Source organism: Geotrypetes seraphini, chromosome 1, assembly GCF_902459505.1.
Source record: "Geotrypetes seraphini chromosome 1, aGeoSer1.1, whole genome shotgun sequence".
NCBI lineage: Eukaryota > Metazoa > Chordata > Amphibia > Gymnophiona > Dermophiidae > Geotrypetes > Geotrypetes seraphini.
Genome location: NC_047084.1, coordinates 217,971,947 through 217,995,504, shown reverse-complemented (window position 1 = coordinate 217,995,504; position 23,558 = coordinate 217,971,947). Strand labels below are relative to the sequence as shown.

General features: G+C 40.3%; 1 protein-coding gene across 2 annotated transcripts in view; it reads right to left on the bottom strand.

Annotated features, from left to right (window-relative positions):
• GABRA2 (gamma-aminobutyric acid type A receptor subunit alpha2) overlaps window positions 1-23,558 on the bottom strand; it is a 140,690-nt gene that overhangs the window by 76,841 nt on the left and 40,291 nt on the right. The gene's annotated exons all lie outside the window — the stretch shown is intronic.

Genomic DNA, 23,558 nt, shown 5'->3' with positions numbered 1-23,558 from the left:
TCCAAATATGCAATAAAGGACTGATTCTGTATAGCAATGGTCCCCAACCCTGTCCTGGAGGACCACCAGGCCAATCAGGTATTCAGGCTAGCCCTAATGAATATGCATGCAGCAGATTTGCATGCCTGTCACTTCTATTATATGCAAATCTCTCTCATGCATATTCATTTTAGCCTGAAAACCCAACTGGCCTGGTGGTCCTCTAGGAGAGGGTTGGGGACTACTGCTGTCTCAGCCTAAATGGTTTTCACATGGGCGTCTTATATAGAATTGTGTCTGTCCTAATGGACAGATGCCTAACCTTGCCTAACCATCCTGATTCTCTAACCGGCATCCATATCACAGGTGCTGCTTAGAGAATCGCATTGCCGCTGAGCTGAGGGAATTTCCCTGCCTCGATCAGCTGAGCAGCAGTGGCAGGAAACATCCAACCCCTCCACACATACACTGTCCACGGCAGGAGGGATGCCCACTCCCTCCTGCTGCAAACTGTGAAACAATCCCTGGCAGCCATCCCTCCACAACATCCCTGGATGCCCACTCCCTCCTGCCGGCACCTCCTTCCCCCCTTCTCCCGTCCATGGGAATAGCCTTAGGGATCTGGCCAATCATAGTCTTAAGCCACTCCCAGTGCATCCTAGAATGCACTGGGAAAGAGGCCTAAGATTCCGGTTGGCCCATGTGCCTAAAGCCCCTCTTATGGGAGGGGCCTTAGGCACCCTGGCCAATCAGGTAGATCATTTTGACTTGGTCATTTTAAAGTAGCTCACAAGCCCAAAAAGTTTGGGCACCCCTGAGCTAGAGCGTTGAAGCTGTGTATTTCTATTTTATCCCCCCTTTTACAAAACTGTGGAGCGTTTTTTAGCGCCAGCCATGGTGGTAGCAACTCTGATGCTCAGAATTCTATGAGCGTCAGAGCTGTTACCACCGTGGCTAAAATCCACACTACAGTTTTGTAAAAGGGGGAGGGGTTAGTTTGTGATGACATATTCCATACTAGGCGAAGGTGTTTTCTGTGTTCTGTGTGCTCGAAAGACATGATTTTCTGTTAGGATTGACGGTGTAGGATTGATCTGTGCTGGTCTGACTTGTTTAGTTTTACAATGGGTGTATTGATGTACTGCTCACTGCAATATGTAAGATGCTGCCTTTTCCTAGGTACTCATGTGTGACGGGTGGCTTATTACTAAAAATCATGTTTTTCGTACAGATGGGGGGGGTGCCAAAAAATGATGGGCCCCGGGTGTTACATATGCTACGTACGCCACTGTATGTAAAGATACCAGAAAGCTGGTGAAGCAAAAACTTTAAGTAAATTGTTATTCTTCTAGGTTTTGAGTATTTAACCCTCCCACAATCTCACGGGCACTCGTTTCAAGTTTATTGAGATTTTGATTTAAACGCAATATCAAATATTTTCAATGCGTATAACAAAAATAAATTTGTGGAAATAAATAAAACCATTTGAACAATAAACATACAAACATATCCATAGATGATTAAAAATACATAAGGAGTACAAGGATAAACTACATTTGTTTAAAATGCGTCCTCCGCGCCTGCTCATAAATTTGTGGAGTATGTAACTTGTTGCTCATGCATATTTTTTTTTTGCACACACCTCATCAATCCTTAGAGGGAACATTGGTCCAGACATTCACTACCCTTTTTTAAAAAAAAGTATTTTCTGAGGTTACTTCTGAATCTACCCCCTTTTACCTTCATCATATGCCTCCTCATTCCAAAGTTTCTTTTCAATTGAAATAGACTTGCCTCATGCATATCCATGCCATGCAGGTATTTCTTATCATATAGCCCTTATCCTGCATTTCCTCCAAATACTAAGATCTTTAAGTCTGTCCTCAAAAGCTTTATGTCAAAGACCACGAACCATTTTAGTAGCCTTCCTCTGGATTGACTGTGTTCTGTTTATATCTTTTTGAAGATGCAGTCTCCAGAATTGTACAGAATATTCTAAATAAGGTCTCACCAAAGTCTTATATAGGAGCATCATTACCTCCTTTTCCTACTGGCCATTATTCTCCCTCTGCACCCAATCATCCTTCTAGCTTTCACTATAACCTTTTTTACCTGTTTGGCTACCTTAAGATCTACAAAAATAATTTGCTAATGTTAAATACTATAACAAAAAACTATTTTATAAATATATAATATTACTCAATGTAAACCAGTGCAAACTACAAACTATACAAGCACAGGACATTTCCAATTTATCAAACATAAATCTTCAATGCACTCCTCTATGAATAAATATAATAATAAAAACAACAGTCAATGAAAGTAGAGGAGTACTTATCTTTATTGGAATAATCGCGTTGTCCTGAGCTCAGCTGCAGATCCAAAAGTGCTTTGTGCTCCCAAATCATAAACAAATATCCAAAAAATTCATAAAAATTCAAAACATTCAAAAAATCACAGTCAACTATTTTATAGTCAAAACTATTTTATAAATACATAATATTACTCAGTGTAAACCAGTGCAAACTATAAAACATACAAACACAGGATATTTCCAATTCATCAATCATAAATCTTCAATGCACTCCTCTACCAATAAATATAATGATAAAAACAACAGTCCATGAAAGTAGAGGAGTACTTATCTCTACTGGAATAATCAGGTTGTCCTGGGCTCAGCTGCAGAGCCAAAAGTGCTTCGTGCTCCCAAATCACAAACAAAAACAAAAATCCAAAATATTCAAAAAAATCACAAAGTTCAAGTTCATTAATCCAGCTAATTCATACTCGATTCATCAGTTCAAACAATCCGTATTTATCGAACTCCACAGACTTCCTCGACACAGTATATAGGCTCTGGTATTTGTTTGACACCATATGTGTTATTGCATTTAGAGTGTTTGCTAACGGTTATGCCGCCATGAAGCCCTGCAAGGGATTCTGTTCCAATGTGAGGCTGTATGCTGTTTAAAAAGATAATGCTGCAAACATCTTCTTGACAAAGCAAAAGGGGAAACACGTATGGTGTCAAACAAATACCAGAGACTAAATACTGTGTCAAGGAAGTCTATGGAGTTCGATAAACACGGATGGTTTGAACTGTTGAATTGAGTATGGATTAGCTGGATTAATGAACTTGAACTTTGTGATTTTTTTGAATATTTTGGATTTTTGTTTTTGTTTGTGATTTGGGAGCACGAAGCACTTTTGGCTCTGCAGCTGAGCCCAGGTCAACCTGATTATTCCAGTAGAGATAAGTACTCCTCTACTTTCATGGACTGTTGTTTTTATCATTATATTTATTGGTAGAGGAGTGCATTGAAGATTTATGATTGATGAATTGGAAATATCCTGTGTTTGTATGTTTTATAGTTTGCACTGGTTTACACTGAGTAATATTATGTATTCATAAAATAGTTTTTTGTTATAGTATTTAAGATTAGCAATTTTTTTTGTAGAAGTTTTAATTAAAATACTAAAGAATTGGATATAATTATTTGATACTCTAACTAAACTAAACTAAACTAAACCTTAGGTTTGTATACCGCGCCATCTCCGCAAGCGCAGAGCTCGGCACGGTTTACAGAATTAAGAGGAAAGGAACTACAATGAAGGATAAAGGAGAGGGACTAAGAGGATGGAGAGGGACAGAATACTGGAGAATGGGAGGTGATTAGATTTTTGCAAAGAGCCAAGTTTTCAAGTGTTTGTGGAAGGATTGGAAGGAGCTTGAGTTTCTGAGTGGGGATGAGAGGTTGTTCCAGAGTTCTATGGTTCTAAAGGGGAGAGATGTTCCAAGTTTTCCTGCGCGGGATATACCTTTTATAAAGGGGAATGATAGTTTCAGTTTTTGGGAGGGTCTGGTGAAGTGTGGTTTTGAGGAATTCCAAAAGAGTGGGATAACGGAAGGAAGGACGCCATGTAGGATCTTGAAGGCTAAGCAGGCACATTTAAAGAGGACTCTGGAGTATACTGGCAGCCAGTGAAGCTTGGATCGAACTTGCCTTTTGCGAAAATAAGCTTAGCCGCAGCGTTCTGAATTAGCTGAAGTCTATGGAGGTTTTTCTTAGTTAGGCTTATATAGATGGAGTTGCAGTAGTCCAGTCTAGAGAGGACAGTAGATTGAACGAGGATGGTAAAGTGAGAGTGATGAAAGCAGGATCTCACCTTCCTCAACATATGAAGGCAAAAGAAGCATTTTTTTATCAAAGAGTTGAGGTGATCATTGAAGGAGAGAGAGGAGTCTATGACGATGCCTAGGACTTTGCTTGAAAACTCAAGCTGAAGAGTGGGGCTAGAAGGTAATGGGATGGAGGTGGGTAAATGATCTAATGTTGGGCCGAGCCAAAGTAGTTTTGTTTTGGACTCATTCAGTTTCATTTGTACAGATTGGGCCCAGGATTGGAGATTCGTTATACAAGTGGATATGTTCTCAGCGAGGTTAGAGAGGTTTGAGTCGGTCTCGAGGAGGATGAAGATGTCATTGGCATAGGTGTAGAGAGTTTCTAGGGGGGATAGATGAAGGAGTTTCAGAGAGGACATGTAGATGTTGAAAAGGATAGGAGAGAGGGGGGAGCCTTGTGGGACTCCACATTTCGGTTTCCAGGGGGGGGATGAGGTACCATTTAAGTTAACGGTGTAGGAGTGGAAGCGTAGGAATTTCGAGAACCAATCTAGGACTGTGGAGCTTATGCCTATTTCGGAGAGTTGGAAGATTAGGATATCGTGATGGACGACGTCGAAAGCTGCGGAGAGGTCGAATTGTAGGAGAACAGCGAATTTGTTGTGAGAATGCAGTTGTTGCACCTTAGAGATTAGTGAGGCCAGAAGGGATTCGGTGCTGAAGTTGGGTCTGAAGCTGAATTGGTGGGGTAGGAGAATAGAGAATCTTTCTAGGTAAGATGAGAGTTGAGTGGATATGATGGATTCTAATAACTTGGTTAGGAGGGGGATATTTGCTTAGTTGGGCGGTAGTTTGATGGTATGGAGGGGTCAAGGTCGGCCTTTTTCAATAGAGGGGCCAATGAAATATGTCACATGTCGGAGGAGAAGAGGCCCGATGTTAGGGCTGAGTTTATAAGTTCGGTGAGGGAAGTGATGGCCTGTGTAGAGGTGTTCTCGAATAGGTAGGAGGGGAAAGGGTCCAAGGTGCACTTGCAAGTTTTTAGTTTGAGGCAAAGTTTGGAGACTTGCGATTCGGAAACAAGTTCGAAGACGGTCCAGGATCTGTCAGCTGGAATGGGGGTGGAGACAGGTAAGGTAGGGTTGGGGTCAGTAGAGACCAGGGAGTTGTAGGAGACTGTGGGTGGGAAGGAGCGTCTTAGGGTGGTAACCTTTTCATTAAAGAAGATTGCAAGAACATCGGCTGATATGGACGGTGGGAGCAAGGATGGGTCTTTTTTTGTAGTTAAGGAGCGCCAGATGTTAAACAGTGCACTGATCTGGTTGTTGGATCTAGAGATCTTGTCTCCGAAGAAGTTCTTCCTGGCTTTTTTTAGTGTTGAATTGTAAAGCTTAATATTGGCCCTCCAGGTCTGTCTATCAGAGGGGGATTTAGATTTTTTCCATTTGCGCTCCAGAGCGCGACATTTCTGTTTCAATTCTCTGTGGAGAGTTAAGTACCAGGGGGCCTTTCGGGGGTAGGAGATGGTTTTAGTGGATATTGGAGCAAGGGAGTGGTAGGTGGACTCTGAGAGGGCGGTCCAGTTGCGCCAATGGGATTCGGAGTCTGTAGGTCTAGGGTTGGAGGAGAGTTGGTTGAGGAATTTGGACCAGAATAGATTGCTCGAGATTTTTTTGCGGAAGATTATGGAATGAGAGGAGTGGGGTGGGGATTCAAGATGTGACATGAAAATGGGGAGGCAGGTAGTCCCTAGGAAGTGGTCAGATCAAGGGACTTGTTCCCAGCGAGTGTCGTCGTTTGAAGTTTTGAAGGCGGTAAGATCGAGGAAAGTGGTGAAATCTAGTGTGTGCCCTTTTTCGTGGGTTGGAGATGGGGTGGGTGAGGGGAAACCTAGAGAAGTAAGGAAGTTGTTGAAATCAGTCGTGTCCTTGCTGTTGGAGTCGTCAAGGTGGAGATTGATATCACCAACGATCAGAGTGTGTTGGTACCTTAAGATCATAACATATGATCACATAAGAACATAAGAATTGCCACTGCTGGGTCAAACCAGTGGTCTATCGTGCCCAGTAGTCCGCTCACGCGGCGGCCCCAAGGTCAAAGACCAGTGCTCTAAATGAGTCCAGTTTAGCTTGAACTTGTCTAACTTTGTCTTGAATCCCTGGAGAGTGTTTTCCCATATAACAGACTCCGGAAGGGCGTGCCAGTTTTCTACTACTCTCTGGGTGAAGAACTTCCTTACGTTCGTACGGAATCTATCCCCTTTCAAGTTTAGAGAGTGCCCTCTTGTTCTCTCTACCTTGGAGAGGGTGAACAACCTGTCTTTATCTACTAAGTCTATTCCCTTCAGTATTTTGAACGTTTTGATCATGTCCCCTCTCAGTCTCCTCTTTTCAAGGGAGAAGAGGCCCAGTTTCTCCAATCTCTCACTGTACGGCAACTCCTCCAGCCCCTTAACCATTTTAGTCGCTCTTCTCTGGACCCTTTTGAGTAGTACCATGTCCTTCTTCATGTATGGCGACCAAATCCCGCTCCTTTTTCATGCACAAAAGTTCTCCACACCCTAAACTATACCATTCCCTCAGGTTTTTGCAGCTCAAATACCTTATCCTGCATTTCTTAGCATTAAATTGTAGCTGCCAAATTCTGGACCTTTCTTCAAGCTTTGCCAGGTCCTTCCTCATGTTATCCACATCATCAGTGGTGTCTACCCTATTGCAGATTTTGGAATCATCTGCAAAGAGTCAAACCTTACCAGACAGCCCTTCAGCACCCATGCATTCTACTTCTAGCCCAGCTTGAATCTCTGGCTCCATTTTTACCTGTAGCAGCTTCTGATTCAGTCCCTTCTAGTCCTCTGGAATCTCCACTCAAGTTTACTCTTGGGCTCTAAGAACTACAAATCCCTACACAATTCTCCCTCCATCTTCTTCTACAATGTTTACAGCTGTTACAGCCCAGTTTCCTAGACAATGACAATCTATATTATTTGTCCAATAATTAACAATTCATTTGTTTCTTGATTCTGTTATACTTATTGGGGCCTGATTTTGCAAACCACCTGCATTGACTATGCAACAACAATCCTCTTAAACCACTAAACTCCCTATCAATCCCAATTCAACCAACACCAAAGGCCAGAGTCTGAACCTAACTTCAAGCGACAGCTTCACAAGCAACTTACCAATCCTTCAACTCAATGAACATGGCACTACTCTCCACAGTCATTCATTACTATATTAATATGTTTGACAATCTGAAATTCATACTGCACTCTGCACACTTTCTAATGTCTAACAGACTTTAGTCAACTACTGCAAAGGTCCTGTTACTACATATGCATACTTGTACTGCTTAACTTATTGTATTGTATAACTGATTGTGTTGTATATTATATTGTATTGTATAACTTTTATTCTATAACTCAAAGTCATACCATACACTGCTGACTTCACTACAAAATAATTAATGTATAGCTGACTTCAACCCCTTGTTAATATACTGTATGTGCACCCATGCATTGTATAGCTGATTCTAGGTTACATGGACTCTTTGCATTGTAAATCTCATAGAACCTACATATGCACAGTATGATCCATAAATTTTAGATTTGATTAAATTAGATTTTACTAAATGTATTAGGACTTCTATTGACTATTATTATATGGCTTTGACATAACAAAAGGACTTCTAAATTCAGCCTAGAATGTCATAGCAAATGTAAGGAAAAATTTAGATTGCTATTGCTCCTGCTATTCCCAAATTCTAAGCAAAGGTTACCACAAACTTTACATAAACTTTCATAATTAATGAGATGTGGGAATCAGCAAACATACTTGTGGCTCACATTAGATTAATTAGGTAACATGTGCTCCAGTGAGTACAAGTTAGCCTAATGGCCCAGAACAAATCCTGTGAGGAATTTGAGTATGTAATAGCATCAATAATTTCTTAAATTCCTCCTTTTCCGTCTTCTACAGCAACATCCCCTTTGATTTATTTAAGCTGACTTTATGTTTGTGGTTTACCTTTATTGTTTGATTTTATGTGCTGGAATTTTTAATGTGCTGTGTACAGATACAGCGCCAGATTTCTGTATCTACGGGGAGAAGAGCAAATGATAAGTAAAGCTCCAAGCAGTCTAACCATTCTAAACATGAACCTTGTGGCCATTAAGCTTACCAAACTTGTATTTATTCATTATTTATTTATTTATTTACAATTTATTAAATATTTTTTCATGAAAAGATTCACCTAAAGCTGTTTACAATTCATTGAATAATAATCAGGTACTCTTAAGTTTAAAAGGATGCAGTTAAAATTTTAGGATGATATTCCACTTATAGTAGGTGTGCTATGCACTACTCCCCTCATCTGTCAAAAAAACCCCAAAGAAACAAACAGGGAAATCTATTGATTTTACTATTTCAGTTTTGCTAAAATTCTAAGCAGATCGCCATAGAAACATACATATAAGGATGACACAAAACCATATTGGAAAAACACCAACTCTCGTTCTGGGAACAACTCCGTCGTTGTGCAAGTTGCTGAAAGAGAGAACAACGGAATTTCAGGAAGATGCAAGGTGGCACTTTTAACACTAAAGTGAACAAAGGGGTCCTTTTATCAAGCCACACTAGCGGGGTTAGCGCGTCGGACATTTCATCACGCGCTAACCCCCGTGGCTGGCTAAAAAAATAACGCCTGCTCAATGCAGGTGTTAGCGGCTAGCGTGGCAGGCGGTTTAATGCGCGGTATTACGCACGTTGAACCCCTACCGCAGCAGAGTCCACAGCTCGTTCTTCTTAAATTATGGAGAATAAAGTAAGTGGAGGAAGGGACAATAATAAAGTAATTATAGCAAGGACACGTGGAGAGGCATTTTCCAGTTTTTTATTTATTTATTTTTTATATTTATATTACACTATCCTAAGTTCTAGGCAGATTACAACAGATGTACACAGCACTAAAAGAAACAGACAATGAATAGTTAGTGATAATTAACAAAAACACCGAACCAAGACAGTTAGACAGGGGTACACTCATGAAGACCCCACAGGCACGAAAGAAAAGAATAGTCAAGCTTTTTCTTGAAAGATCCAAAGCTGGATGGAGAGTAGAAGGCGTAGTGTTCCAAAGTTTAGGTTCCATGACACTGAAGAAAGATCTTATTTCGTTCAACGTTCATGTCCTCTGAACAATAATCTAAACAATAATAATGATATAGAAGAAAAATGTTTGGTATGGTATGGTATTACAGTTCAACTGCACAAGGAAATTGTGATTTTACATGTGTTGATGACATTCTGAAACTGCATTACATGTGTATTCTATTTCCATGTGTAGATTTTCTGGGATGCAGATTTTTTTTTTTTTAGGGCACGATTCAGGCAGGAACAAAAATTGTATATCTAGTTCCTATTTCATAATGGGAATATATTTCTATTTAAGAAAAATGTTCACGCTTCCATGTGCACCTACTCCAATGCATATGTGAGTGCCAGCTATCTATTTATTTGAAGCAGGAGTCTCCATTATCAATGATTTAGGGGCAATTTTGCTAACATCTGTGGTTTCTATAGCTACCTCAAATATTCACATAAAAGAGTTACTTCGCTGGGCTCCTTAATTGGCTCGTCTTGTTCATGGAACTTTGTAAAATACTGGTACATGTTTAAGCATCAGCAAATACACCTGCATTTTCCAAGATACCCACCTACATATGTATTTGCTAGTACTTATATGTCAAAAGCACTGTGTGATGCTGCTCTTTTTCTACGCATGTACATTTCTAAGATGGCTGCTTCTATGTGATGTCCCCTGCAAAACCTTATGTATTTACTAACCTATGTTTTACAAAAGGCTTCACATTTGGGGGCACTATTCCCTAAGCTGAACAGGACTCTTCCACCTTCAATTCTGTGTGTGTGGGGATGGGGGGGAGGGGTGCTGTCTCACATTTTCAATAGTGAGGAACAGGCAAGCTCTGCAGCACTCCAGGGATCCTGCCTCTCCTTAGCAATTGAAAACATGATATTGAATCATCACCCCCTACAGTTGGAGGACTCCTGCTCAGCTTAAAGAGAAATTTGAGGAAATTGAAGGCATGCCCCAACTTGAATATTTCCATTCTTAATAATCTATGCCAAACTGAACTTCACACTAAATTGTTTTTATTATGAAACAGATTGAAAAATGTAAATTGCCTTCAAAGAAACAGATGTTAAATTATAACAGTTATAAGAGAGAAAAAAAATCTCAGTTTTTGACAAAGGCTGCAGCTAAAATTACAGGGATTTAAAAGAAAAGAAAGGTTCCTTTAAATTTGATAAAGATCTTAGAGCTTTAGTTCTTTGTATATTTTTAATTTTTTGCTATGAATCAGCAGTGCGGATTTGCATTTATTTGGAAACGAACAATGCAATGTTCAAGTGAAATGAAACACATTAAATGGGATATCTGTTTTATTTGTTTAATTTGCTATTTGTATCTATGAGAACAGGACTGGCATTAGGGTGCTGCAAACAGGGCAGTTGTCCTTGGCCCCTATTCTACAGGAGGCCTCAAACCTACCTAAATCTGAAGTACCCTTCTTTCCTATCAGCATTGTAGGTCTCCCCTCTTACCTGTATTTTGTCCTGTCAATATATTTCAATTTTCCTCTCTCTAATCTCTATATGGTCGATTGTAAACTGCCCTGGGCAGGATAGTAAATCTAAAACGCAAAACTTAAATTTGAAACATGAATTCAGCCTATTGGTGGACTAAATATTTGCAGAGTCCCAGCATGGTCAACACCAGCCCAGATTGGGAAAGAGAAGCACTGCTTGTTTACTTTTCAACTGATGTAATCTTTTCCCTTTCTTTCCTTCCACCTCAAGTTTGTCCTGTCTTAAACTTATGTTATTGAGTTTTAATTTTGTATTCCTATATTTTATGTTTTATTTTGTACATCGCTTTGTATACAGATTTAGCGATAAATCAAATGTTAATAAACCTTGAACCTTGAACCTTACATAACCTAAAACCAGTTCCATTGCTCCAGGCAGAGGTGTCAGAACGGGGGAGGCCACAGGGGCCATAGCTTCCCCAAAATTGTTAGTGAAAGTCAGTTATGGCTCTACACCCCCACCCACCTCCTCTCGGTCACTGTAATTTTAAATCTGGCAGCCACCATGCAGCGTCACTGCAGAATGAGGACTTCTGGAGCAGGCCTGCTCGTTGATGCTGCGTGATAGCTGCCAGAAGATTTAAAATTACAGCGGCTGGGGAAGGTAGGTGGGGGAAGTCGGGAGGTATCACAAGATCCTGCTCGGGCTAGGGCAGAGCCTTTGGAGCCCCCCTAAGGAAAAAGCGTTCTGCTGCCTATGGCTCCAAGAACCCTTTCTCTTAGGGTTTTTTGAAAAAATTGAATCACAATAAAAACATTAGAGAAAACCAGTGTAAAGCAACACAAAACAGTAGACAAAATAGGGATGTATATTTATTTGAGGTGCTATGGGAAATCTGAACAATGTTCCTTCTCACGTTGCTTCATCTCTATTTTAGTCAAAAATGACAGGAAGTGCAGGCTTTTTTTTCTGTGGCATGAATAGAACAGACTATCTGCAAAGAGTGTGCACTATTTCAGAAGTATTTACACTTCAGTGTTCATACTCTTTACAAAGGGCACACATTATTGATAAATAGTACATACTCTTCATGAAGAATGGGCACTGTTGAAAAAGAGTGCAGTTTCTTCAGGGCTATTGTACACTATTAAAATGCACCTAACTCAGGGGTGTCAAAGTCCCTCCTCGAGGGCCACAATCCAGTCGGATTTTCAGGATTTCCCCAATTAATATGCATGAGATCTATTTGCATGCACTGCTTTCATTGTATGCTAATAGAGCTCATGTATATTCATTGGGGAAATCCTGAAAACCTGACTGGATTGCGGCCCCCGAGGACCAACTTTGACACCCCTGACCTAAATGAAAACAACTTTGAGAAGAAAATAAGAAATTTGTATAAATGATAACATGGGAAAATAAAGAATATTTTTAACTTGCATACCCCATGACAAAACACACAGCAGAAATACCTACTTCAAATAACTCAAAACAAACTTCTCTACATAAATTCCATTCTGAAAAAGGAACATCTTCAACTTTTATGAGAACTGCAGATAATACCTTTCTTCTCTAAGCAAAAATGGCAAGTTATTTCACCCTTTAGGCCCAACCACAGCACCTTCAACCAGTGGCATAGTGAGGTGAGAGGCACCCAGGGTGGTGGCACCTTCCCCCACCCTCATCTCTGCCCCTTACCCAACACCCCTGCCGCATGCGCCCCCGTCCATTCCCCCATACCTCTAGTTGTTCACCACGGTGACCAACTTCAACATGCTCCTAGTGACCACATCCGCTCCCTCTAACGTCATTTTCTATGTACAGCACCCAGAAATGATGTCAGCAGAAGCCGACGCAGTGGCGAGGAGCACATTGAAGTTGGTTCTCGTGGCAGTGAACAACTAGAGGTCCAGGGGAAGGGAAGGGGAGCACGTATGCAGCGGTGGAGTAGAGAGGAGGAAGGGTGCCAGCGTCCCCATCTTGATAGCGCCCGGGGCGTACCGCCCCCTACTATGCTACTGCCTTCAACAACTTAGCAAACAGATTGGAGAGAACATTTTAGTTTGCAGATGCTGATGACACATAACTCAGTAACCTCACATGTAAGAAAGGAGCACCCCTTCCTCCCATATATAATATGATGAACTAAGTTTAAAATTTTGAACTTTTGATCCATTGTTTCATCCATTGGAGTGCTTCTTCGTACTGGTAGATGAAGTTAGAGCTAGGTATGTGCCTCATCAGTCTCTGCAGCCCTAAGTTATGAACTGAGTCTCCATACAGCCAGAAACCATAGAAATTACAACCTTCAAATTCAAACCCTAAAGACGATCCCTAATTTAGAAAGGCCCAGATTCTCTATATGGCATCAGCATTGGCAGCCACCTAAAAAGTGTCTGCCGATTGTGTGTCAATCCCACAATGACAATCCAATCTACTTAGTGGAAAAGTCTAATTTGTTCAATCAGAGAATTGCAAAACTTGCAGAGAACAAACTTGTATTGAACCAAGCCAATCCCTTCACAAGACCTCAAACACCCAAGGCACTACTTAGATATTGCTTCGTACCCTTACTGGGATGATGTGTTCATCATCGATCTTTGTTGAAGACATAAACATCAAGTGATATTATCTTTAATTCTTTTTAAACAGGCTCAAGAAAATTAGTGTTACTCAATTATTAGCAGAAGAGCACTTAGCTTTTGCCCGACGGCTGCCCAACCGTTTGACTCAGCAGTTTCATCAGGAGCTGTGCCTCCTCAAGTCTCTACACTTTGACCCAGATTAAACTAGCTTTGCTCTTAAAAGCCAGCTCATTCAAAAATAGCAGATGCTGAATATTGACTTATACAGTTATTTGTTATCCTGCTTAAAAATAACTAGATATTCAAAGCCAAAGTCCACACAGGTCCCAGCCAGTGGCATAATAAGGGGGGTGGGGTCAGCGATCCACCCTGGGAGCCATGTCAGTGGGGCACCTCTCTGCCATGCCATGCCACACTTGTACCATTCCTCCTCCCACCCCGTACCTCTGTAGATCTTCACTAGCATGAACAACTTCGCCAGCCTGGTTCTTCTCTGAATCACTTCTGAGTCATGGGGTCAGAAATTGATGTCAGAGGAAAATTCAATGCTGGCACGAGGAGCATACTGGAGAAGGTAAAAGGTACCAATACTCCTAAATTGGGAGAGCCAGTGGCCAAGTATTTTCAATCCAAGATATCATCTGCCGTTATTGATGAACTCTAACTCTGGAACCTTGATGAATGAAGGAGGATGTTCCATTCCCACCCCTTCCTCTACTCTTTTTCCTTCTAAAGGGGCTTTTTTCCGAAATGGTGTGGTTCCTATAAGAAGGATATCCACAGATCTAAAAATACTTTCTTCAACAAATACACTAGCTATCTCTATTGTGATATCTGTAGAGCGTCCTAACTTAGCATAAGTGGCAGAGCAGCCACATGAGATAACTTTGAAAGATATCGGGAATGTGTTTTTAGGACAGAAGAGTGTATTAAACAGACAAACCCACAGTTATATTCTTTTTCTCAGCAAAAAGTAGACAAATTTTTTGATTTGGATTCCAATGTAACATCATCAGATTCCAAACTAATCCAGATGTCTTCTTCAATGATGAATATTCAGTCAGCTTCCTCAGATTTTATTAAGGATAGCTTGGTTATTCATTAAGAATTGAAACTTTTTGAAAATCAAATTTGTTCTAGAACTTTACATAGTAACATAGTAACATAAAAGCAGATAAAGACCCAAATAGTCCATCCAATCTGCCCATCTGTACATGCTCTATAAATTAATAATTTTTGTTTTTCTTAGATAATTCAGGGCCAGAAAACCAGAGCTCTGTTCGATAGTGTGCTTAGGTTCTATCTATTGGAGTCTCTGTCAAAGCTCACTCCAGCCCATCTAAATCATCCCAGCCATCAAAGCCCTCCCCAGCCCATCCTTAACTGAATGGCCATATATAAGACTCAGACCATGCAAGTCTGCCTAGTTCTGGCCTTAATTCTTCAATATACTGTACAGTGTTCCCCCGGTCGTTCGCAGTCAGCGGTTCTCAGTCCCAGTCATTCGCGGTATTTTCCGACCGCGAACCGCTGACAAGGAGAGGGCAGCGGGAGAGGCAGGAGAGAGCAGCCATAGTGCCGCGAGTGCAGGAAATCACTCACGGTACGCTCCGACCACCTCTTCCTGCACTAAGTCGGGCCTTATCCAATCAGGAGCTGCTTTGACATGTTGCCTCGGATCCTGTAACTCATTAGATTCTAGGAATTTCACTATTCTTTCAGCAATATTTCCATTATTTTTCCAATACCTGAAGTGATGCTTACTGGCCTGTAGTTTCCCGCTTCATCTATGCGGCCACTTTTGTGAATAGGGACCACATCTGCTCTTCTCCAGTCCCCAGGAACCACTCCCGTCTCCAAAGATTTGTTAAACAAATGTTTAATAGGATTTGTCAGAACCTCTCTGTGCTCCCTCAATATCCTGGGATGAATCCCATCCAGTCCCATTGCTTTGGCCACCTTCAGTTTTTCAAGATGTTCATACACACTTTCTTCCATAAATGGCATGGTATCTACTCCATTTTTGTGTGTTATTTTGCTAGACAATCTCACTCCTTCTCCAGGATCTTCTTTGAACACAGAACAGAAGTATTTGTTTAGTACATTTGCTTCTTCCTCATCACTCTCCACATATCAATACATATCATTTTTTTGTGTTGCAATTCCATTTTTCATCTTCTTTTCACTAATATATCTGAAAAAAATGCTGTCTCCCTTTTTTACATTTCTAGCCATTTACTCTTCTGCTTATGCTTTCGCCAGACATATCTCTCTCTTGGCTTCTTTCAGTTTCACCTGGTAGTCCTTTCTGTACTCCAATTTTTGAAGCTTTTTATATTTCACGAACACCAATTCTTTTGCCTTTATTTTACTCTGCCACTAGTTTAGACAATCATATTGGTTTCCTTTTTCTCTTGTTTTTATTTATTTTCCTCACATAAAGGTCAGTAGCCATTTTTATTACTCCTTTCAGTTTGACCACTGTTTTCCCACTTCTCTTACGTCCTCCCATCCTAACAGCTCTTTCTTCAGGTATGTTCACATTTTACTTAAGTCCTTACATTTGAAATCTAGGACTTTGAGTTTTGTGTAGCTACCCTCCACTTTAGCTGTTATATCAAACCAAACTGTTTGATGATCGCTATTTCCCAAGTGGGCATCCACTCGAACATTAGAGATGCTTTCCCCATTTGTGAGGACCAGATCTAGTATTGCTTTTACCCTCGTGGGTTCTATCACCATTTGTCTGAGCAGAGCTTCTTGAAAGGCATTGATGGAACTTTTCAGCAGCACCTCCTCTTTCTTTCTGAACTTTTGGATATCTGCAATCAGATCTTTATCAATTTGCTGCGATTGAGTCGGAGGTATGTAGTAGAGAATGACACGGTGGTTGTTAACCGCGGGTAACCCGCCAAAACGGTGACCAAAAAAAAAGGTCACCGCGAGTTCGGGGACAAGGCCATTCACCGCCCCGTAGAGCGGTGAATGGTAGCACGGGGTGGTGAACAAGTAGTGAACGCGCGGTGAACGAGGGTTCGATCCGGCAGCCCACTCTCTCCCGCCGGCCGTGCATTTCCCTCCCTCCCTCCTTTTCCCTTACCTTTTCTTCTTGAAACTGGCGATTTCTATAAGGCTACGAGCTGTATTACAGCCGGAGCCTTGAAGTCGCATCGCGTTGCCTGCTGGAAAAAGTCTCCTCTGACGCAACTTCCTGTTTCCGGTTTTATCGGAGGAGACTTTTCCAGCAGGCAACCCGACGCGACTTCAAGGCTCCAGCTGTAATACAGCTCGTAGCCTTATAGAAATCGCCAGTTTCAAGAAGAAAAGGTGAGGGAAATGGAGGGAGGGAGGGAAATGCACGGCTGGCCGACGGGAGGGAGATGCTGGACCGCGTGAAGGGTGCTGGGGATGGGGGGATGGAGAGGAGAAGACGCTGAAGACGGGGACAGTGACGGGGCTGTGAAAGGACCAGCGGGGATGGGGCGGTGCAGAGGATGGTGGTCCGGGGACGGGGACAGAATTTCTCTCCGTGTCATTCTTTAGTCTGTAGACTAGATAGAAGTTTCATCTTTTCTTTTCAGAGTGACCCATATCGTTTCTTCCTCTCCCCAGGTTCCTACATTTCAGTTGCTTGGATATCGATCTTTACATAGAGAGCTACTCCTCCATCTTTTTGACCGTATTTTGAATTTTCCAATTTGTCATCTCTGGTCACCTGAGATATTATTGCATAGATATTGTAAGGATATATTACTTTTTTATAAAGTGGAAGATATGAATATTAGTGAATGTTGTTATGCATTACTATTACCTTTAACTGGAGCAGTTGGTGGAATTGAAGTTAAATAGGCCAATTTGGATTCCCTTGATTTAACGAAATTTTTTAGAAACCTCTCAGGATGAGATTATAACCAGGCCACTCTACCAACTGAACAGAAGAAAATAAAAATTCTTAAGATGTATTTTTATAAGAAGGACATTTGGTTTTGTGGTCATCCAATCTGGATGTTTCCAGATTTGGCTATCTCCACTTACATTAAAAGACAGGGTGACTGCAATAGGAGGGGTTTTCTTCCTGCAGTTCCCATGCAAATGCTTGGTAACAATTAACAATTGATTCTACTCATTATAGGGTCCTTTTACTAAGGCGTGCTAACCATTTTAGCACACGCTACATATTAGCGTACGCTAACGCATCCATAGACTATAATGGGCACTTTAGCGTTTAGCGCGCTATAAAATGGCTAGTGCGCCTTAATAAAAGGACCCCTTTGTTTACTTTGATCTGACTCAGCAAGAAATATTACTAATTGAAAGAGAAGGTTCTACTGAAGGGTGATTATGTGAACTAATTGAATTATCACAAGATAAAGATGGATGGATTTAGTGTTATATCACATAATCTATTTTACTTTCCTAATTATATCACTCCCCATTGATGTGGATTATAATGCCTTTGTATTTCATACTGTGTGAAATACAGTACAGTAAAACCTTGGATTGCAAGTAACTTGGTTTGAAAGTGTTTTGCAAGACAAGCAAAACATTTTATTACATTTTAACTTGATATACAAGCAATGTCTTGCAATAAAAGTATATATAGTATACACACATCACAACTGAGCCAATGGTTCTTCTCTCTCTGACGCTATAAGAATGTAGTGACTGTTCTAAACAAGCAAAGTCTTGCAATACGAGTACATACAATATACACACGTTACATCATCACAACTGAGCCGATGGTTCTTCTTTCTCTGACACTGCAAGAGTGTAGTGACTGTTCTAAACGAGTGAGGTCTTCCAATATGAGTACGTACAGTATTCTGTATTAATGTTTTGGGGTTGTGGAACGAATCGTCTGAGTTTCCATTATTTCCTATGGGGCAATTCGCTTTGATATACGAGTGCTTTGGATTACAAGCATGCTTCTGGAACGAATTATGCTCGCAAACCAAGGTTTGACTGTATACTGCATGTAAAATGAACTTAGGGGTCCTTTCACAAAGGCGCGGTAGAGGTTTAACACGCGGAATATCGCGCATTAAACCGCCTGCCGCGCTAATACCTAACGCCTCCATTGACGAGGCGTTAGGATTTTAGGCTGCTGCGGTAGTTAGCGCGTGATGAAATGTCCGACGCGCTAACCCCCGTAGCGCACCTTGATAAAAGGAGCCCTTAATTAAATTTAAAAAAAACATAATTAAGGAACATTTTTGATTATTGTAGGGGCAGAAATTTGAAAGATATACTGTGCAGGTCATAAAAATGTACCTGCAATTTATATTGTAAGCACTATAAAGTATTTATTCTAAACAGCAGATCTAAAGATTTGCTGAATTGTGCTAAGAAGTTTAATATTAAATAATTTAACCAAAATGAGCCTCAGAGTCCAAAGCAGGACACAACTGTCCCTGCAATTTGCAAACCACTATAGTCAGCTCTTTTGCGCTCATAAGCTTATCATAACATAGAAACATAGAAGATGACGGCAGATAAGAGCCATAGCCCATCAGGTCTGCCCACTCTACTGACCCACCCTCAAGTCTATCCTAGGGATCCCACTCCTGGTGACAGGTTCCCTTGGCTTAACCCTCTAAGGGATCCCACATGGGCATCCCATTTGCTCTTAAATTCTTGCACGCTGTTTGCCTCGATCACCTGCACCGGGAGCTCGTTCCAAGGATCAACCACTCTCTTGGTGAAGAAATATTTCCTGGTGTCGCCATGAAATTTCCCATCCCTGAGTTTGAGCGGATGCCCTCTTGTGGCTGAGGGTCCTTTGAGAAAGAGAATCTCTTCTTCCATCTCGACACGGCCGGTAATATACTTAAACGTCTCGATCATGTCTCCTCTCTCCCTACGTTCCTCGAGTGAGTACAGCTGCAAATTTTTCAGCCTTTCCTCATAGGTTCCTGTTACAGGCAGGGGAAAACAGCCCAGTAAAAAACTCATAAGAACACTCTTTGAGAAAAATCTGTGCTTCAAAACCCCCCACACCACAGAACTAATAGAGTCTTAAATCTTCATACAGCACAAACAGCAAAACTGGACGTAGTCCTCTGACATACAATTCTGGCACATTCCTTTAATTACTTAGCTTTACACAAAGATCTCTTGAGCATTGTCCACACATTTCCATGCTGTCCTCGGACTGTACTGTATATGTAACCTAATTTTTTGCTATAAACAAGCGGCCAGCAAGTCCACAACCTCCCAACAAGAACCTTGTTTCATGGGAAATCCGCTGCTTCAGGAGAGGAAAAGTCTTTAGCACTCAACTATGACCTGAAGCAGCGAATTTCCCGCTGTTTTAGGTCATAGGATTTTCCTTAATGAACCTACCTCTATACCATTTTAATAGCTATAACTGTGCAAGATAATGTGTCACTGTCTAACAAATTTATAGAGGGAGCTTCTGCTAAATTCACTGAACAAGGTACAAGGATAACTTATATTGAGCAGAATCTTGGAAAGGTTGAATTACAGGTTAAACATGTCAGTCAGTAATGGCAGCTTCAATGAAGGACAATCTGATAAATCATATTCAAATGGAGGCTTTGAAGAACCTTACGTCAAACACTAAACTGACTATGATGAAGTGGGTACTACTAATTTGCAATGTCCTGAAAGCCATCAAGAACCCCTTAGGTCTAGAATTAAGCACAGAATTTAAAAACAGGATCCCAGTCAATATAACTCATTTCAGAAAACTTTGGCCAACTGCATGGGAAAATACATCACACAGACAACTGACAAATTGCGCTGACTGGATGCCACACAGAGTACAAATCACTCCAACTAGTAGAACAAAAAAAGAACAGAAACCTCACAAATAATGCCAAGAGAAACTTAAAAACCACCACTTGTGATAAGATTCGAATCCCACCCAACTGTAATACCCATACAATGCTGCTACATATAGTAAATGCAAGATGCATATGCAACAAAGTTGACTTGATTAAAGACATGATAGTGGAGTCTGAACAAATAATAATGTTTATTACAGAGGCATGACTAAAAATAAATATGATCCTACAACACTAGAGATAAAAGATGTTACAGAGAGAGCAAAAAGGGTGGAGGGGTAGCAATGATATATGAAAGTTTTCTGGAAATCAATAGACAGCTCTCTATGTGAACCAGAAATAGAGATTTTATTCTGTCAACTTAAAAATGACCCCACACAGCAACCTATAAGTTTCATACTCTGATACAGACCTCCAGGTCCATGGTCAAATGTGCACCGAAAGTACAGGAATATATATCAAATGTGGCATTAACATGTTCCTCATTTGCACTGCTCAGTGACTTCAACCTACCATTAGAAAACATTCTAAATGAGGATGTTAAAGAACTATTCCACCACCTTGACAATTTATCATTTCCATATACACTTCCCCCTCCCCATTTGCGGTTTCTGCACTCGCGATTTCACATAATCGCGATTTTTTTTGGGGAGAGGGGGAAAAAAAACAATTTTTGCCTTCCCCCCAGCATCCCGGCCTTGCCTGATGGTCTAGCGGGCTTTTGGGGCAGGAGCTCCTGCCCCGTGCAGATCGCCAGTAGGAAATGGCTGCCATGAGCTCCCGCCGTAGTCTATACCGAGACATGCCAGAAGAAGTGCTGGTTTGACTAGCTAAGATGATTAATTCCACTCTAAAGCAAGGATGGTTCTCAGAGGAATTTGGGGAGGTTCTATTTACACCTATCCCAAAGGAGAAGATTTAGACACATCCCAACCAGAAGCAAGTATATTATTCATGATGAGGCTGATAGTTTGCAGTTGCCTTCTAGCTAACAGATTACATTACCAAGTGTAATTATCTACTGCTACTGCTCTTCCAACATAGATTCAGAGACCAACATAGTACAGAAACATGTTTGATAGATCTGACTTTGAGTGTTAGAGCAGTATTAATTATGGGACAACAAATGCTACTGTTACAATTTGATGTCTCAGCAGCATTCAACACAGTTAACCACTTTCAGTTGCTGAACAGACAAGCTGAAATAGGAATTTCAAAAAAGGTTTTACAATGGTTTCAGGGCTTCATGATGAAAAGATGCTACAGAGTATTAAAAGATGGATCCTTCTCTGATTATTGGTCTCCATCATGGAGTGTACCACAAGGATCTCCTATCTCACCACTATTATTACATTACATTAGAGATTTCTATTCTGCCATTACCTTGCGGATTACAAAAGGCGGATTACAAAAGAATTACAAAAGGCAGGTTACAAAAGAAAATATCTGGTCATTTCCAGGGGAGATAAAGAGTAGATCAGGTTGATGACTACACTGAATTCAATAGTCCTCAGATCCAGGGAATGGCTATTCTCATATGCAGATGATGTTTTTCTACTCATAATTTCTGCAAGTCTTAATAAATTAAGTATAGCAAACCTACTGTCCAGAATGATAACTAAAGTGCAGGAATGGGCAAAACTAGACAGACAAATCACCAATCTGCTATCTTCAACCACAGACTACAAAACCTTCAAGAAAGAAACTAAAACACTACTCTTCAAAAAATACATAAAACCTATATAATTAAACTAAACCTTAAGTTTATATACCACATCATTTCCACGGAAGTACAGCTCGGCACGGTTTACAAGAACTTAAAAATGAGAAAGGGTAGGGAAAGGTTTACATAAGTTTATAAGACCAGTTCCTTCCCAAACTCCACCACCTCACTCTCTAGCCCCTTTCAAATCTAAAAAGTTTTTAACTACTCAACATGTATCACCTCAAGCTCCCGACAATTTCTTAGGTAATTTATATGTAATCCCTATGACAATTCTCTTGTAAAGCTACAGTTCTTGTAACCTATGACAATTCTTATGTAAAGTTACAATTCTTGTAACCTCCTGGTAAATCTTATGTAATCCACCTTGAACCGCAAGGTAATGGCAGAATAGAAATCACTAATGTAATGTAATGTAATGTAATCTCAAGCTAAATACCGAAAAAAACAAACTATTATGGTTCAGACATCATACATATCTAATTCCAGCATCCATTGACCTGGTGAATACCAGCTTCAACACTAAAAAATCCTCAAAAGTACTGAGAGTCACATTCGACAGCTTGCTAAATCTTAGAACTCATGTAAACAATTTAGTTCAGAAATCTTTCCTTACTTTACAAAACCTAAGAAGGCTAAGATCCTATTTCTTCAGAATACTAGTACAAGTAATGATTTTAACTCAGTTAGATTACTGAAATGTACTACACTCAAGTATCTCCATGAAACTAACAAAAACAAACAAACCTCTTAATGATACAAAACACAGCAGCAAAACTCATATATTACATACCAAGATTCAACCATGTCACACCGCTACTCATGAAACTGCACTGGCTACCAACAGAAAAGCAAAAAGAATTCAAATTGTGCTGCTTAGAATTCAAAATGCTATATGGTGATGTCCCAGATAGCTTCCACAGAATTAGAAGGCCATTGGGAAGATCTGTTGACCAACATAAGTCTAACAACTTAATCCTATCATTCCCAAATCTGAAAGATATAAAATATAACACATTCCACTGCAAATCATTCAATTACCAAATAGTAAAAGTATGGAACTCACTTCCTATTGAAATTCACACAATCACCATATAAAAACTGTTTCACAAAAACTTGAAAACATGGTTTGTTTGTTTTTTTAGAAATCCTTACCAGGGACTCAAATAAATTCAAATGAATAATAAAAGCTAATAGGAATAAAAACAATGTTATAAACCAGGTCCTATTTTTGATGTATTATCCTATACAAATTGTAGATGTTGATAACTCTATGTAATATGTACATGTAATATGTTGATATCTCTATGTAATAAGTATAACTCTATGTAACATGTTCACCCTACACAGTACTCTTTGTAGTAATATGCTGCTTGTAACCCACCTAGAACTCTGATTTGTGAGGATTTGGCAGAATATAAGACTGAACATAACATAACATAATCCAAATCATAATTACTAGATGCTAGTGTCCACTTTAGGGGTCAGCATCCAAGAAAAAGATGTAGGTATCATCATAATCATGGGATAGGAGGCAATGTTCAATTGAGGATTAAAAACTGGTTACCATATTTATTTATTTTATTTATTACCTGACTATTCCTAGGCAGTTTACGAAATACAATCATAAAATGGATACAGACAAAAAGGCACATGCAATAGTGTCATACAAACAAGCGACATATCCACTAGTTTCTTCAAAGAGACAGTTATCTAGCATTGCCATCTACATAT